Source organism: Rattus norvegicus, chromosome 15 (assembly GCF_036323735.1).
Source record: "Rattus norvegicus strain BN/NHsdMcwi chromosome 15, GRCr8, whole genome shotgun sequence".
NCBI lineage: Eukaryota > Metazoa > Chordata > Mammalia > Rodentia > Muridae > Rattus > Rattus norvegicus.
In genome coordinates, this window is record NC_086033.1 from 20,436,525 (window position 1) to 20,453,968 (window position 17,444).

The 17,444-nt window shown below is 43.6% G+C and overlaps 1 pseudogene; it reads left to right on the forward strand.

Annotated features, from left to right (window-relative positions):
* Positions 1-353: 353 nt before the first annotated feature.
* LOC134482261 (ribosome biogenesis regulatory protein homolog) lies at positions 354-16,492 on the forward strand (annotated as a pseudogene).
* Positions 16,493-17,444: the final 952 nt, after the last annotated feature.

Genomic DNA, 17,444 nt, shown 5'->3' on the forward strand with positions numbered 1-17,444 from the left:
TCACTGCTTCATTACAACTCAGTTGCTGAGGAGAGGGAGAGTTGGTTAAAGCCTTGATATGGACAGAACATCTTTGTTAACAGCCAAAAATCTAAAGACCCTGGGTGAGGGAGATTCTTCTCCCTGAAATGTATAAAGCCAGGGTCCATGCATGTGACATATAGTCCAATTCCCACAGTTTTTACTGTTCCCAGGCGGCCAATATTTTTTCCTACACCTTTAAATGTATGCAAGTTGGAGAATGTTGTTTCATGGAATGTGCCTTGGGAGGGGGCATGGTTTCAATATATTCACCCATGTTTTTTCCTGAAATCTCTGTCTTACAATTCCATTTTGTGCAATGAAAACTCCTGTTTCCTGGCAACATAGGTGCTCAGGTATAGGGCAAACATCAAACTGAAAACTTTCTGTCCATTCTTAAAAGTTAAAATCCCCAAAAATGAGGGAACTGAGACCCAAGCGAGAGCCATGGAGGGTCAGAATGCAGAGGTGCTGCTGGCCAAGGAAGAGCAGGAGGAAGCAGAGAAGCTGTAGCACATCATGGTGCACAAGGAGCTAGAACTGGAGTTCGACATGGGCAACCTGCTGGCTTCTGACAGCAACCCCTCGATGGTGCTGTGCCAGACCAGGGCCTTGCTGGAGGCCGAGCTGCGTGCCCTGGAGTGGGAAAACCCAGAACATCTCATCAACCAGCTGTGGAAGCTGCTGACCAAGGCATGGAGGAGGCGGTGGTAGTGTGCTTGCAGGAGCCTGTCACAGGCCTTCCCCGCAGGAAGCCACTGCCTGGCCAAGGGCTCTCCCTTGCTGGTAGCAGTTGGTGAGCTTTAAGGGCATCCATCCCAAGAAGAGGACCAACCTCATATAGGACGAGGTGAATGGCCAGTAGTGATGCCCTTGTGGCTACAAGCCTTACCGGGATGATTCTGAGGAGTGGCTGATGGAGGTCCCTGGGAGCGCTAACACCATGGAAGACCAGTTCTCCAAAAAGGATTCAGGCCAAGAAGAATGCATGGCCAGAACTAGCTGAACCATCTGTGGAACTGGCCTGCATGCACAAGATGCAGATGCCCAGCTTGGCTGGCCTGCACCTTCCTGACACCAGAGTAAGCGGGAGCTGGGCTGCACCATGCAAGTGTCCAATGTCTCCAAAGCTTCCTTGGGACACTTCCAGGAGGGTTCTGTTCTACCAGGTCTCCTGGGTATGCACATATTCCACATTCTGGGGAAAAATAAAAGGTTTTCTAGTTCCAAACAATTTGGAGTAAATATGTATTTGTTCACCTATGAGCGTGTGAGTGTTTGTGCATGCCTGTGTGCTTGTGTATATGTACACCACAGAACCCAGTGCTTGGCTTCACTAATTAATATCAGCATTGTTACTAACAGTGGCTCTCGTTTATTATTAGTACCTCGTGATTATAGCAAATTATCAGGAGTCTGATCTCCTCAGGAGACTTCATGCTAGCCGAAGGCAGCAGTCTGCAGACTTGTTTCTGACGACCTCTTTTTTCTTTCCTTTTTTTTCTCTCTTTCTTTCTTTTGTTTTGTTTTGAAGACAAGGTCATAGTCGAGGCTGGCCTGAAAGTCAGAGATCCACTTGCCTCTGCCTCCCGAGTGCTGGGATTGAAGAGATGAGCCACAACTGCCAGGCATCTAAGGACCTCTTAATGTTCTCAAAAATCACTAAGACACATACAACTTAATCTAAATGGATAGAATCTGAATCTCTATCTACTAATCATATAGTAAACATAGGAAGCTTATGAAATGTACTTGTAGGGTACTGGGGAGAAGGGGCAGTTAGGGAATCTCTTGTCATGCAAATGTGAGGACCAGAGTTTGAATCCCCATCATCCTTGTAAAGCATCATCAAGTTGACAACAAAAACTTTTACTCAATAAGTGCTGAACCCACCATAGGGCACTGTCTCAAATAAATGCTCTTTTTATATTCAGAATAGTATTAATTACATGCATATGTATGAGTGTGCTCAAATTTACGGGCACACACACACACACACACACACACACACACACACAAAGACATGTACACACGATTTGAAAATGCACATGTAGAAAGGAGAGAAAAAACTCCCATGAGTTAACTTCTGACTTCCACATGTTTACAGTGATGCCTCTAACCCTAAACATATAAAATAAATAAATTTTAAATTAAAAGTATAGTGTTTCTTTTAATTATACAGGAACCATTAATTTATGAAGCATTCTTGCATGGTTGGAATTTTGGTTGGAATTACATTTCACCACACTTCTCTCTGAGGACAAAACCAAGAAAAATATACTACATCTGTAATGTATACAACATCAAATGTTTGACTCTAAATCAATTTAAGGTCGTGGTCTGAGTCATAGTCATTTGGTAGATATAGGACCTCATCCTACCTACCTCATCCAGCACACTTTAGCTGAGTGAGATCCACAATGAGAAAAACATCCTATGCATCTGCACAGAATGTAAGGGAGAAGAATGATTAAGGCTAAAGGAGAGCTTGGCAGATTAAAGGGGCACCTCCTGCTGAGCAAATGATACATGAGTTAATTATCAAGTGTTTATAATATCCCAGAACCTGTGTTTGAAGCTTTCTTCACTCCATCCCATCCCGGCTTGAGAATCATGGAAAGCAGGAGCAGTGACTTTCCCATAAAACTAGGAAAACTGGATGTAGATGTCTCCATCTTCCCTGAAAGCCACAACTCTGAAGAGAGGATTCGAACCTGGATGCTTAGACCTTTAGGCACCATCTCAAAGAGACTCCTAAAAAGGGTGATATTTAAGCTGACTTGAAGGACAGTGCTGTTTGGCTGTTTAACCCATTTCTAGGTTTGTCAAATGAAGACAATGACTGAGTCTTTTGTAAGAAGAACATGAAAACGTTAAAAGCCATAGGACTGTGCCAGGGAAGTGAAGGGTCTAAGTGGTCATGGTCACCACTATTACTGTTGGCATCGTGAAGCAGGAATGAGAGACGGTATCCACACAGCAGTGACAGGTGAGAGATGAGTCTAATGGAAGTCAAGTTCCTCATGCTCTGGATTGAAGTAACCAAGACACTGACTCATGTGGAGATTGGAGGCAGAGGCTAAGGAGATTCCTTCTAGGAATGTGTGTCTTTTCTGAGAGATGTTCCTGGGTGGCCTTCTGTGCTCTTAACCACAGTTACTCCTACTGATAATGATTTCTGAAGTTTGTGTCCCATTAGGGTCAATTTGTTTCATTGTGGATTTAGAATCTAGTAGGTATGGGAGGTCTAAGGCCGTAAGAAAAAGTATCTAGTCTCAGAATAGTGGTCTGGGGTTGTTCTGATCTAGGTAGCAATGTGACCTGAAAGGCAGCAGCAGAGAGAGTCATGATTTGAGGCACCTCACAGAGCTCTGAGGAAACTACAGGGACACAAGTGACATGAGGGCATAGATGGAGGCTGACACAGGAAAGTAGGGGTCTATCTTTAGGGTACCTCCTACTCCCACCTTATATAGAGTCTACCTTAAGCAAAAGACTAATTCACATGTGATGGCCAGGTCTTTCATCTGATCACCTCCTAAATTTTAATGATCATATTTCCTGTCTTTTTACTTCTACTCAAAACCCCAATTCACTGGTGTGTCCATGTGTCTGCTAGTTACTTTTAAGCAAACTAATAATAGTGGGTAGAAGCTAAACAGGACTGAATAAAGTATGCATATGAGGACACTAGCTAAAGATTTTGTGTGGGTTTGAGGGGCCAAGCTAGGAGAATGCTAGAGAGTGAAGCAGAAGAGGGTGGGTGGGTGGGGGAGCAGGGGCATGGGGCTAAAGGGTGGGATGGGGCTTGTGGAGGGGAAACCAGGATGGGAGATAACATTAGAAATGTAAATAAAGTAACCAATACAAAAGGAAAAATATAAAATCAAAAGATGTGTGTGGGGAAGCCTGGGATCTTTGATCTGAGAATGCAGGCCTCGAGGGAGTCACTAAGCTGCGTCTCCCTGATGTTCCTCAGGCTTCTCTTTACAGGCTCCTTGTCCATATCCATCAGCCACAGGGTGAAAATTTCAGGAGAAGACAAACAAAATAATGGGATTCCTTCCTTCTGAAAGCCTTTATCTTTATCTGTGGGATGATTTTTCTCCCCAACATTACCGTGCTTACTATGAAACCTTTAAACTTGTGGACAGAGCTGAAGAAAACTTCCAAGCCTTGCGTTTTCTGTCTGTGATTTCCAACGTGGACCCCTGGATCTTCATCATTTTCAGGACTTCAGTATTCTGCACTTTATTTCACAAGTTTTTCCCGAGACCTCTAATCTACAGAAACTGGTGTAGCCTTTCCTGGCGAGCCAACATGGAATCCACTTTGTCATGGCTTTGCATGTTCTGGTAATCTGAAAATACAGCAAACATCAGGCAAAGAATCATGGTAGAAAAAGACTTTCAACTTAAATCCTTAAAAAAAATACCTCCCATGGGGAGCTAGAGAGATGCATCGGCCCTGAAGAGAACTTACTTTTCATCCAGAGGACCAGCACCCACTTCAGGTGCCTCACAACCTCTGTAACTCCCGCTCCAGGGTATCTGACACCACTGGGCTCCATAAACACCTGTACTCATGTGCATGTAACCACATGTGAGCATACACACACACACACACACACACACACACACACACAGAGAGAGAGAGAGAGAGAGAGAGAGAGAGAGACGTAAAAGTAATTAAATTTAAAATATCTCCCATAATTAAGACATCTACTTTTAAAAGTACCAACTTAACAATATGCTGTCACTCTGTCTCCATAAACCCTTTTGTTCTATTTAAAAAAAATGTACTATTAAGAGGCATTAAAACTTGTATGCTGTAAACAATGTTAACAGTTTTATAGAAATGATTTTAATTGCCTCCACATTTGTAACTGAGAGTTCTAAATGTTTAGAGCAGTCTTAAGACCTATGGGTTTTTATTAAAATACCATAGAAACAACACAGTTTCATTATATGCTTGTAATGTTGAGGTGGGAATTTTTGAACAAACCTAGCAATGGCTCCCATGTTTTTACAGTAAAGCCTAACATAGTTTGTATCCTTTTTCTTGTTGTTTTGTTTTGTTTTGTTTGTTTGTCTGTTTTTGCCAAATGACCTAAGAATAATCTGAGTTACAGACACATTTCGGAGGAATGAATTGGGAAACTAGACCAGGTGAGGCCTTTGGAGTGACCATTTCAGAGGCTCACAGCCACAGGTGAAGACCTACAACTCCCATGGAGTTAAATGAGGCAACATGTGAGTAGGACCAACAACTCAAAGTGGATGCAAGGAAACTGATCTTTTGAAGTCTGCTCTGGATGCAGGGGTGGTGGGGAAGGGGGTCAATAATTTGCATGCTGAGTCTACAATTTTCAATTCAGGAAACCTTCATATTCACATTGATGGATTTTTGAAGAAGAGGAATTATGTTTCTTGGGAGAACACTGGTGTGTGACTCACCAAAGAGCTGGATTATTTACCAATTTCAGCCGTGTGAACTCATAGGGCACTTAGCACAGTGAGAGGCCCACTCAGGATGTAACCTGTGTGGAGGGTCATGGCAATGGTCCTCACAGCTGCATAGTACAGCTCCGGTCTGCTGTTAGAGGAGGAAATAAAATGGTACCTGGGGCTCCTGTGAGCTCTGCTAGCAGAACCAGAGCACAGCGTGGCTCAGAAGGACACTGAGGGCACTGTGATTGCTCACTTATGAGATCTCAAGGGTCAGCAACGCTATGTGTGGTCCAAAGAGAAAGTGGAGCATGGGCTGCCCCTGCACTGGGAGAGAAAGTTCTAGCTAGAGATCACAGCAAGAGCTTTCAGCATTTCTAAATCAAGAGGTGGGGATAAGATAGAGTTTTTGAGTCCTTGAGCATCCTGACACTCAGATGCTGAACCGGTCTTAAGGCTGCAGCCGGCAATCTCTTCCACAGACAGAATGAGCTCCCTCTTCCAGTTCAGCAGAAAAGCAATGTTCTCAACTCTGGTTGGCCTGAAACCTCAGTGACAGTATTAACTTAACTAATGTATGTATGTATGTATGTATGTATGTATGTATGTATGTATGTATGTATTAAGTATGTATGTTTGAATGTATGTATGTCTGTTTGTATGTATTTATGTTTGTTTGTGTGTATGTATGTTTGTTTGAATGTATGTATGTGTGTATGTATGTACATAGTTATAGCAAAACTGAAAAACCCAAACTAGGAAAAAGGAAAAATAACTTGAGAGTATAGCACAGTTGACAAAAGTTCTTGGTTTTGGTTTAACTCGTGTGTCTATGTTTAATGTAAAAGATGAATCTTTCTTTGTGTCTTAGTAGGTGTATCTTTTTGTGTTCTACTGTTAGAAGGTGCGCTATGGTATTTGCTAGAGAATTTAATAAAGCGCCAGATGAATCCATAAATGTAATTTTTTAAGGTTTTCAAAGAATGATGTTTTTGATGTAAAAGAAAAGCATCTGATATTGTTTCTATGAGCAAATAATTGGCATCAATATTTCAATCTCTAGCTATGCAAGTGTGGATTTTCCAAAGTAGGTCTTAATATTACCTCAACAAAATTCCCTAGGCTTATCCAAGAGCTTAGAGTCCCTGTTTGTTTTACATGAAATGCTGACAAACTGCTCTGATGATAGCCATGTCCAGTTACAGTCCACTGGGCAGGGATCCTCATTGGTGGATCAGTAAAGTATTAAATCCCTGGCACAGACCTCATGCACAGCGGTTGGCTGGGTGCACTTTGCTCCTTGTCCACTAGAGGGAGACAAGACTGAACGGTTTAATGTAAATAGAGAGTCTCAGTAGCAATGGGCTCCTGCAATGCTAAGATGTCCCCAGCAGAGCAAACCTGTCTGAAGAACTTCTCAGGGAGCAGGTGTTTCCTTAAAGCACTGAGAATGGCTACACAGGACAACTGAAAACTGACAGGACGTTCAAAGACAGTGCACAGAAGAAGGAACACATATCCTTGAGAAATGTAGAAAACCATGCAGCCTAATCACAGAAATACAGACGCTGAATTAAATGATGGACGGCCAAGCAAAACTCTGTGACTTACAGGGAGGTTATTGAGATGTAAATATTCATGATCCTCTGGGAAGTTTGTCAATTTCTACATCCTTCCTGGATAACAGCCTTGCTACAGATACACTAAGAGCCTAAAAAGACCTAGGGTGCCAGCATTTCCAACCTGAAATTCCATCCCAAAAGAAGAACTAGAGATATTGTCAAAATTACATTTTAAAATATTGTAGTCTTACGTTAATTAGAAGAAAAGAAAGAAACGAAAGGTACTACCAGGATAAGGACTAAACAAACAAATTCAAACACACATTTATATACAAACTACTTACAGTTGTGACTACTGAATATATCCACATAGAAATTTCTTGCAAAAATAAATCAGAAGAAGCCATTAATCACAGTTGCTCTTGTCCATGATTCTTTATGTTTTCCAAGATTTGAGATGATAAGTATTCCTTTTACAGGAAAGTATATTTGAAAAAGTCTTGAGAACTAAACTGAGAAAATAGGAGGAAAAGGCACCCAGGGTGAGCTTTGGGTCTGAAGCATCAGAATGTGCAGAGGCAGGCAGGCATGAAGGAGGGCAGCAGGCTTAGGAGCTTCATCTTGTCCCAAGTGTGGGATTCATGACCCAAACCTCACAGAGAAGGCGCTGCAAGAGTGGCAGTTTCCACACTGGGGAGTAATGGGTGGGTCAGCAGTAGGAGCTAGAGTTCTGGCAGTTTATAACTGGGGACTTTGAAATGAGGGCAGTCTGATAGATGGAGTTGGGGGCTCACACTGGGATGTGGACTATGACTGGGGAGGGCAGGGGCACCAGGGAGCATGATAGCATGTGTCACACCTGATACAGTGCTGCAGTCTTTGTACTGGACAAGGTAAGGAAGTAATGAATCTGTAAACAGCCTGGCCCTGGTTTTTCATGCTATGAAACCAACTGAATTGGAGGGAGGGTTATTATAGAATTTATGTACTTGAAAGGGGACATAGATACTCTATGTGCAGGGGCAGAGAAGCCTAGTTGAAAGGCTCCCCTCAAAGATAGAAAGGAGTCAAAGGCTCTGTCCTCTGAATGTGAACAAGAGCTAATGTTAGGCACAGCAGAATTCAAATCACTAAAGTTAATGATTGAATTCAACTATGTGGCTATAGGATAGCACCAGGAGTAAATCCATCATAGCTGGTGGTTTTTGAACAAGCACCATGGCCATCAGAATACAAAGGGAAAAGCACAGAATCATGGGAAATCAAAGTGGTAATACCATGACACATGGCAGAAAGATTCAGGCAAGATGGAGCTGGATTCAGGTAGCAGAGAAAAAGGAGATAAGTACACAGTGGCTTAGGAAGCAGAGCTAATGGGATCTACCATCTGACTCATGGGAACCACCATGTGACTCATGGGATCTATCATGTGACTCATGGCATCTACCACGTGACTCATGGGATCTACCATGTGACTCATGGCATCTACCATCTGACTCATGGGATCTACCACGTGACTCATGGCATCTACCACGTGACTCATGGGATCTACCATGTGACTCATGGGATCTATCATGTGACTCATGGGATCTACCACGTGACTCATGGGATCCACCATGTCATTGGGGTCTATGTCCTTTAAGTTCCATTGCAGTTGACCACTTTCTGTCTCTGAGTGTCTGTGTTCCCATAAAATGCTGTGAATGGAGAAGCATGGTGAAAGAGTGTCTCTTCCCCTAAATTTCCAGTTTTCCTGGACAATAGGGTATAACTCCTGGCTGAGATTCCTGTGGATGTTCAGGAGCTTAAGTGACAGTTGATTGGCTTTGTCACTTCTCTGTTGCTGGGATTAAATATGTGTACAAAAGCAACAGTTAAGGGAGAGAAGTTTACTTTGTTTTATAGTTGCAAGATGCACCACAGTGGAAAGTCAGGACAGCAGGAGCCTGAGAGCTGTTGTACTGACTGCAGGCAGAGAGCAGAGGAAGACGCTGGTCTTCAGATCACTTCATCCCTCTTATCCAGTCCACTGTCCCAGTCAACCACAGAGGGTGGGTCTTCCCACTTCAATCAGTCTAATCAGAAGAGTTCTGCACAGCATGTCCCGAGGCTAACCTACATCTAGTAATGCCTTATATAATAGAGCTAATAATCACATGATCTTCCACTTGGGTGCCTAGAGCTGTGTCTCCAGGGAGATTCCAGGTGCTGTCAAGTTGATGATCAACAAACACTAACCACCATGCAAACTATGAAGACGAGTTCTTCATTTAGACTCAAGCCTTCTTGCCATGTACTCCTAGAAGTTCAGGAAAGTAGAAATTCCATAAATATCAAAACCTGAACAACCTCCTAACTTACCAGTCAGGCATGCTAGACCAACACTTCTGAAACTGTGACCTGGACAAGCACCTGTAGCTTCATTACCTGGGAATTCTCAGAAATGCAAATTTTAACTCTACTCAACCTATTCTCTGGATGAAACCAATCACCTCCTCTCATTGGACTGCCTGGAATGGATGCTTTCTCTTCCCAGAATGGCCTCCAGGTGCAGCAAAGCTAAGTTCACAGCAACTTGCACTTGGGTGTTTGGGGCTTCCTTTTCCTGCCCTTCACAATTACCTGACTTAGTAAAAAGAATCAGCAGGCCCCATCTGTTATTGACAAGTTGACCAATCCAGTCTTGAGAAAAGCAAGATTTAGAAATCACTTTAGTCTTGAAAATCAGTACTATGAAGGTAGCTAGGTCTTACCATGCCCTGGCAAAGAATCTACAAAATTCAGAAAGCTTGGTTTTTGTTCTTATTTCTATTACCAGAATGCTAAAACTGAGAAGGACTAAACAGTTGACCCAGGTGACATATAAGAACAACATATTTAAATGGGGACTTTCAATTTCAGAGTTTTAGAGCAAGAAAATGTGGGATGAACAGCTGAGAGTTCCAGTGTTGATGAAGAAGTAGAAGAAACAAATGCTACCTGGGAATGGTGGGGGCCTTTGAAGCCTCAAAATCCACTCCCAGTAACAAACCTCCATCTTGCCTCCAGACCTTAAAGCACTGGTGGTCTGGGAGTCCCCTGGAGGTGGAAAGGATGTAAAGGTCAAGACCTCTGATTGTTGTACAACCTAAGATGTTCCAGAAACTCATGAATTCCCTTTGATGGTTTGCTGCCCATGCTTCTGAAGAATCTGACACCTCCACTCCACAAAAGGAACAAAATTGAAAGTTGCCTGGTTTGTCACTCTAGAGTTAAGTCTGGTGAAGGCACCTTCTGTTTAGGGAACCACTGTGATGCAGGAGGTGAGGATGTATGACTGAGGTCCTTATGGTCTCTTCAGGTGCATGAATGTATGGTTGGGACCCTGATAATCTTCTCTATGTATTTATCTCTCTGTATATTTCTGTCACTTCTACTGATTCGAGTCAAAGATCTAAAAAAGAAGGGAAGTGAGCCCTCCTGGGACAACAGCTACTGGTGCCCCTGGGATGATACACAACTTCCCATAGGCTCACTGATCATACTGGCCCATTCATGCTGTACCCCTCTTCTGGCAGCAACTGTGGCTGCCGGTCGGTGCTACTGTTGCTATGGTGATGGAGGCAGCAAGGACTCCTGAGTAGTATTGTGGGTGATGGACACAGGCCCAGAAGGAGTTTTGTGGAGTAGGATGGCTATGATGGATGTCTCCGGCACTGTGACCCTGGAGGAGGCTAGTGGCCTATTTACCCAAAAGACTTGATCCTGTTAGGCCTGCTTTTTTGTGAGCAGTTGGGGCTACAACCACACTAATAAATACATTGACTTTGTGCCAGGAACTGTTATTAACTTACATCTCCATCATTGTAATGGACCTCCTGAGGGGAGCTGGAGTAAGTGGATGCATGACATTGAAATAACCCATTATGAGGCAGGTCTTCTGGGCCAGACCTATATCTGACTTAATAAAATGATAGCCGTCAGCCCAGCCAGCCCACTACCAGATGATAACCCAAAGGAGCCACTCCAAGACAGCAGCCAAGTTCAGGTCATCAGACTCCCCCGAACAGAGGAGGGACATAGCCGTGGATGTGGATAGAACCCTACCAACCCTCATAAGGTGAAATGTACTCCAGGAACTCCCCAGTTTCTGGCTCCTCCAGTTCTGATCAACAGGAGCTCAAAGCTCAGATCCTGCAGGCAGGGCTGGCAATACAGAAACACCCACAGCTGTGGTAGAAGGTGGATGTGAGCAGCTTCATCTCCCGTCTTAAGCAGGAACCCAGGCCTGATTGCTGCTACCTCTGCAGTTGTGGCTGCTGCATCCTGCTCTGCTCTGGGGCTGGCTGGAGGCTCTGGCTCCACTCTGGGCTCCACTGTGGCTGCACTCTGCCCTTCCTGAAAGTATTGATGACGTCCAATGTCACACATGGAGAGGTTTATATGGAGCAGTTTTCTTCAACCTGGAATTAGGTACACTAGGTTGCAGGGGTCACCGACCCAGGATGGTACAGGCCCAGTCCCTCAGCCAATGGACTTCAGCACAAAGGGCTGACCTTCTGGCCTCATCCCATTCATTTTACTGGGAGAAGGGCAAAGACATGCACACTATGAACAGTTGACATGCATTTGCCAATGCCAGTGTCCATGGGCCCTCTTTAGAGAGAGGGGACCCCTCACCTTCACAGAAGAACACAGGAAGAAATGAAGTGACAAAAAGAAACAGGAGGCAAATGGATGGCAGTTCTTGTTAAACAAAAGACCCATACTCTGCTGTTATCAGAAGACAAAAAATTCTGTATATGGGTTGCCTCTACCTCTGAATTTTGAAAACGCCCTCACCTTCATGACCAAAGTTTCCCCTAAATCTGGCAAAGGCCCTAAATGTTCATCTAAAATTACGTTGTGCATAGAGGCTGCAAAACTCATGAACTGTAAAATAAATGTGTCCATGAGACCAATGAAAATTAGGCTAACCTCCTACCTTTTGCCCTCCTAAGGGTCAGATGCTCCCCATATTGAGATGTTTACTAGGTAAACGTTACTAGCCGTTCCCCCATCACATTCTTGGAGACCCTGCAACAGACCCAGAGGACTATTCACAAGGCTGAACCCTTGCTCATGTCTGAGCTTGACCAAATATTCCAGACTGGAAACCTTATGTGGACAGAGAGGATCCTGACACAGAGCTTGAAACCAACAGTGAAAGTCCATACATTGTGGTCCTCAGCACCCACTGTCACCACACCCAGCTAAACGGGGCTACAGAATATAGGTCATCCCCAGAGTCTCTAACAGACTAAAGACAAAACAGACACAGTTCTTATACTGATAGTTTTCTTATTTTATTTAGATTTATGTTTCACTAATTGTTTCATTAATCCATACGTGTTTGAACACATAAAACATTTTAAAATAATATTTGTATGATTATAACAACTTTCCAAGCATAAAACTATAAAATCGTATGTTAAATTACCAAATATTTTCTATTTCTTCATCTCGCTTGTCTTGATCACTCAGCAAACTTGTTTTGGCACAAATTACCACATGAATGCTGGAGCCCAGTTTTAGATGCCATTCACAGAATGGTGCCATGGCAATGATGCCAGCCAGAGTGGGCTTCCAACCTCAATAAACTGTAGTTTTCTTATGTTGTCTTTTTTTGTAGGAAAGACATGAAACCCTGATGATCCAAAAGAACAGAAGCAGGGAGCTCATAGCCAATCTAAGCTCTACCTCCAATTCTATCTCCTAGAAATGGGACCAATCTAAGGTCACCCCGGGGAATCTCCAGGCAAAGGGTACATGTTTAATGTCACCCAGATACCGGCTAGTAGTTCCTGGGTGAAGATGCTTTTAGCCGTGCACAGCAGATTAATTCCAAGAATGACAGTCAAATGTTTTTCAGGCCCCAGAGACTCCACACCCTGTTCTCACTAACAATTTAACCAAGTGTTGAGGAGCCAAATGTGGAACATTAGTAGCTGGTTCCCTCAAGAATTGCAGGACGGAGGGGGATCCCCAACACTGATGGCTGTGGACTCACCCTGCAGACTCAACCTGCAGCCAGTGTGGCTCTGCTTCCTGCATCTTGAAATGCAGGATTTGGGTCTGAGAAGGCAGATCCTCTAATGCAGTGCACACAGCCGTGTGACTTTGGGATCACAGAGGATGGGCACACCTAGTTTTATTGGCATAAAAATGTTTTCCAACTTACACCACATCCCAGGATTTTGGGAGCTTCCTATCAGTCTGCATCCTCAGTAACACTTCTATTGTTGGACGTTTCTGTTTATCTATTCTGGACTTGCTATCTCACTGAAAAAAAACCCTCTTTTTAGACAAACTCTAAGCTGGCTTTGAACTGACTATGTATCCTGGCTGACCCAAACTCAGAGGGATCCTCCTGCTTCATATTCCCATGTGCTGGGATTACACACATGTGCCAACATGCCTAGAATGTCTCTCCTTGAAATTTGGGTGTGTTTTACTTGTTAATGTTGGTGTTGTACATACAGTATACTTAAGGACTGCAATTTGGAGATTTTCTTGTTTATGAAGCTTCCTCTGGACCCTTTCCCTACTTTTAACATGCTTGCCTTTTCACACTGATTTGTACATGTCCTACCACATGAGTTCCTTCTCCATTACTAAAACACATGCCAGAGAATCAACTTAATGAAGGGGTGTATGTTGGCCAACAATTGGAGGCCACAGTCCACCATGACAGGTTGAGCAGCTGTCCATATGGTATCCACCCTGAGAACACAGAGAGCAATGAATGCTTATGCTCCACCCCCTTTCTCTTTATATTCAGTCAAGGCCTATTGATTGATCAGTGCTGTTCACTATTAAGATTTATTGTGCAACAAGCCTGACCCCAGTAATCCCTCAGGGTATCCAGAAGGTTATATAATCAAGGTGTGGTCCATTTCTTCAGGCTCTTGTTGTTTTTTATTTAGTTGTGTGTGTGTGTGTGTGTGTGTGTGTGTGTGTGTGTGTGTGTGTGTATGTGTGTGTGTGTTTGAGGGTCTCACTGTGGGCTGAAGGTGGTCTTCACCATGACAGATTCTCTGTCTCCAGGGTCTTAGAATTACAGGGTCTAACCACCACATTTGTCTGGAAATCTCCACAGACCTAAATCTATTTGTTTCTTGGGATCAAAAGGAGAATCTGACAATGGTCAGGTTAGGCCAATGTCTTTGCTCCCTTCCTGCTGCTTGCTGATTGGACTGTAGAAATCTCAGCTATCTCTCTAGTACCATGGCTTCCTGAATGCCCCTCACCATGACAATAATAGACTAGACCCCTGAAAATGTTAAGCCAGTCCCAATTTAAAGTTTTCCTTCGTAAGAGTTGTCATGGTCATGGTGTCTCTTCATAGCAATAGAACATTGACTACGACACTGGTACTATGTCTGATCTTAAACAACTGTAACTCAACCAGGCATGATGTTAGTAGAACATCCAGGTGAGATGATGTTGGGGCTAGAAGCTCACAGAGAACCCCAACCAACAGGTACCTGTAAGGTTCATGGGCAGGTCTCTGTTTTCTTTAGTGTCTTCTTTCCGTCTATCTTACTGATTTTTATTCTCCCCATGAAGAGGGTGTAAAAATACTTTACTTCTAAGTCATCCTTAGCCTTTCCTTTAAGGTCTGAGTTTATGGGACAAGGTTTCTTGCTACAATCTATACCTTTGGTACATTTCTAATCTCTGGACTCTTGGGCCCTGAAGAACAAAATAAGAAACAGGTTCTCAGAGACTCTCAAAGAGAAGAAATGAAGTCCATGAACTCAGTGAAAATTTTTACCAACCCAAAGACAAACTGGTTGGAATCAATCCTAGTCCAGTAAATTATCAGAGCATCCTCAAGAGAGAAGCTTTCAGTACGAGGGAGAAATGTTGAAATTTGAGCTTTTAATCTCTTTTCAGATGAAAGCAGCATGGACTGGGAGGCAGAGGCAGGAGGGCTGTAGGTTGTGTTAAGCCTGGGCTGTGCATTGAGAGCCTTTCTCAAGAGAACAGCCACATGGAAGTGACATGGAAACAAGCTGTCATCTCAGGGGATGTCACTTTATATGATTTGGTGATTTAATCCTGTGAAAAGAAACTCAGATGTGGGGTGACAGTCTAATGGCAGAACCTTGTCTAGCACAGACAAATAGAAGGACAGGAAGGAGGGAGGAAGAAGGGCCAAAGGTGAGCGAAAATGTTAAGAATGCTCTCCCTAAGACCTTGAGGAAAGCTAGCTGTTGCAGACTGGAGCAAGGCTCACAGCTGACTGCATTCAGAAACTGGAGATGATTGTCCCTGTGTTGCTGTGCAGAAAGGACTGGAAGAGTAGCAAGGACACTGGCTGTGCCCATTTCATGGGTGCTTTAGAGCATGACACCTTCCGGAGAGGTTTCCAACTAAAAATGTTCAAATGTTACCTCTCAGCTTTAAAATTTTATAGCTTAGGTAAAGTCAGATTTTTCTTGTTATTTCCAAATGAAGTTTTGAAGGTTTTCAAGTCGTTCCTCTAGAGGGAGCCCCAGGACTTGAATATTCTGACAGTGAACCTCCCCAGGCATCTCCCCAGGGGTCAAGGTTTAATATGGGAACAGTTAGTGATTTTTACACAACTCTTTTTGTTTGGGTGAGTGAGCTGTCCCTTGTGGACAACAGCTCTTTGTTTTCCTCAATGAGGAGTGTTGCTCATTTGTGAGCCATCATTAACTCAAAGTGAAATGGTTAAAAATATTTATCCTGTTAGAATAGGCTGCATCTTTTAAAAAGCTCACTAAAAAACAGCAAAGAAAACAAAACTCTGTCTTTTGAGATGACTTATACTATGTCACATTGTTTACCTAGCTGTAGTGCTATATGAACACTATTTCAAAGGAAAAAAAAAACTTTGTTTACATTGAAAAAAAAAAAAGGTTTCAGAGCTGCAGAGGAACAGCCTTGAAGGATGCTACTGACATGGAGACTCCAGGCTCAGCCTCAGCCCATGAAGAAGAGAACAGAACACAGAAATCTTCCTGTTCCTGCTAGCGCTGTGGCAGCCCACACCTGCCCTCCTGATGCTTGGGGAACTGAGACAGCAGAGGCTGGAGTCTGAGGCTACAAAGGGAGGCCCTGTGCTTTCTCATTACCAAGCCTAGTACAGCACAACACAGCACAACTGTGAAATGGGTCTCTCCCGCTCTTGCAGTTGCAAAGGGAAATGGGATGCAGCTTTGCACAGTTCTCAAGTTCCACCTGAGTCTCCCCTCTCCAGCTCTGAGCCTAGTCTCGCCACTTTGCTGGATGTGAATTCTAGGATCCCAAATTCATGTGCAAAATCTTTTTCCTATTATCCAGCTTTTCCTCAAAGCCACCAAGAATCAGAAGCTAAACAAAAAGCCACAGCTTCTCAAGGACTTTTTACTTCTTTCGTTTTCAAGGGCCCAGGCCAACATCAAGGAGACTAAAGCTGGGGTGGGAAGAGCATGAGAAAGTCTCAGAGGTATTGGGCCTGTACTGGGAAGATCTTTTCAGATCCCCCTGGAATGCTCTGAACTCACAGATGGGATTTAGAGGTCGCACTCTTTATCCTGGTATCTAGATGTGGAAATGACACTTCAACTCCTATTTGGGGATGGCTTACCCAGGGAGCTTGACTCAGTGGTTGAGAGCATTGGACTTTTTTTCAGAGAATCCAAGTTCTATTCTAGCAAGAACCTGTCAACTCACAACTGACAGGATCTGATGCCCTCTTTGGCTTTCTAGAGCATCAGGCATGTGAAGAGCAATGGGGCAGGGGAAGAAAAGGGGAATGGGGTCAGGGAAAGCAAAGGGGTTAGAGAGTCAGGGAACATGAGAGGCTAAAGAGTCTCTTTTATAGCAAGCCAGGCCTACCTGGCTGTTGCTAGGTAACTGCTGGGTGGAGTGTAGAATGAATGCCAACATTAACAATAATTCTGGTCCAAATGCAAATGTCTGCATCGAGTTCTCAAAAAATCCTTTGATGGTCCATTTGTTGGGACACAGCCTGGTTCCCAATCGTTTTTGCCTCAAGACCCACCTTCTTAGAAACTTGCTTGCTGGTGAAGACTTGGCCTACTGCTCCTGCTGAATGGCCTGCTTCTCCCTTCTGTTCTGCAACACTTATTGGATGCTAAGATTAATTCTTAGGCATTGTGATGTTTGAACCTTTACAAAATATATTATTTTTATTCACCTCTCTCTCTCTCTCTCTCTCTCTCTCTCTCTCTCTCTCTCTCTCTGTGTGTGTGTGTGTGTGTGTGTGTGTGTGCAATTGTGTACATGATTGCCACTGTGTACTATGTAGTAAAGTGTAACTTTTGGGAGGAGTTCTCTCCTTTGGACCTGATTCCAGGGATCACACTCAAGTCACCAGGCTTGGTGGCAATCTCCTTTACCTGATGAGCTTGTTGGTCCAGTC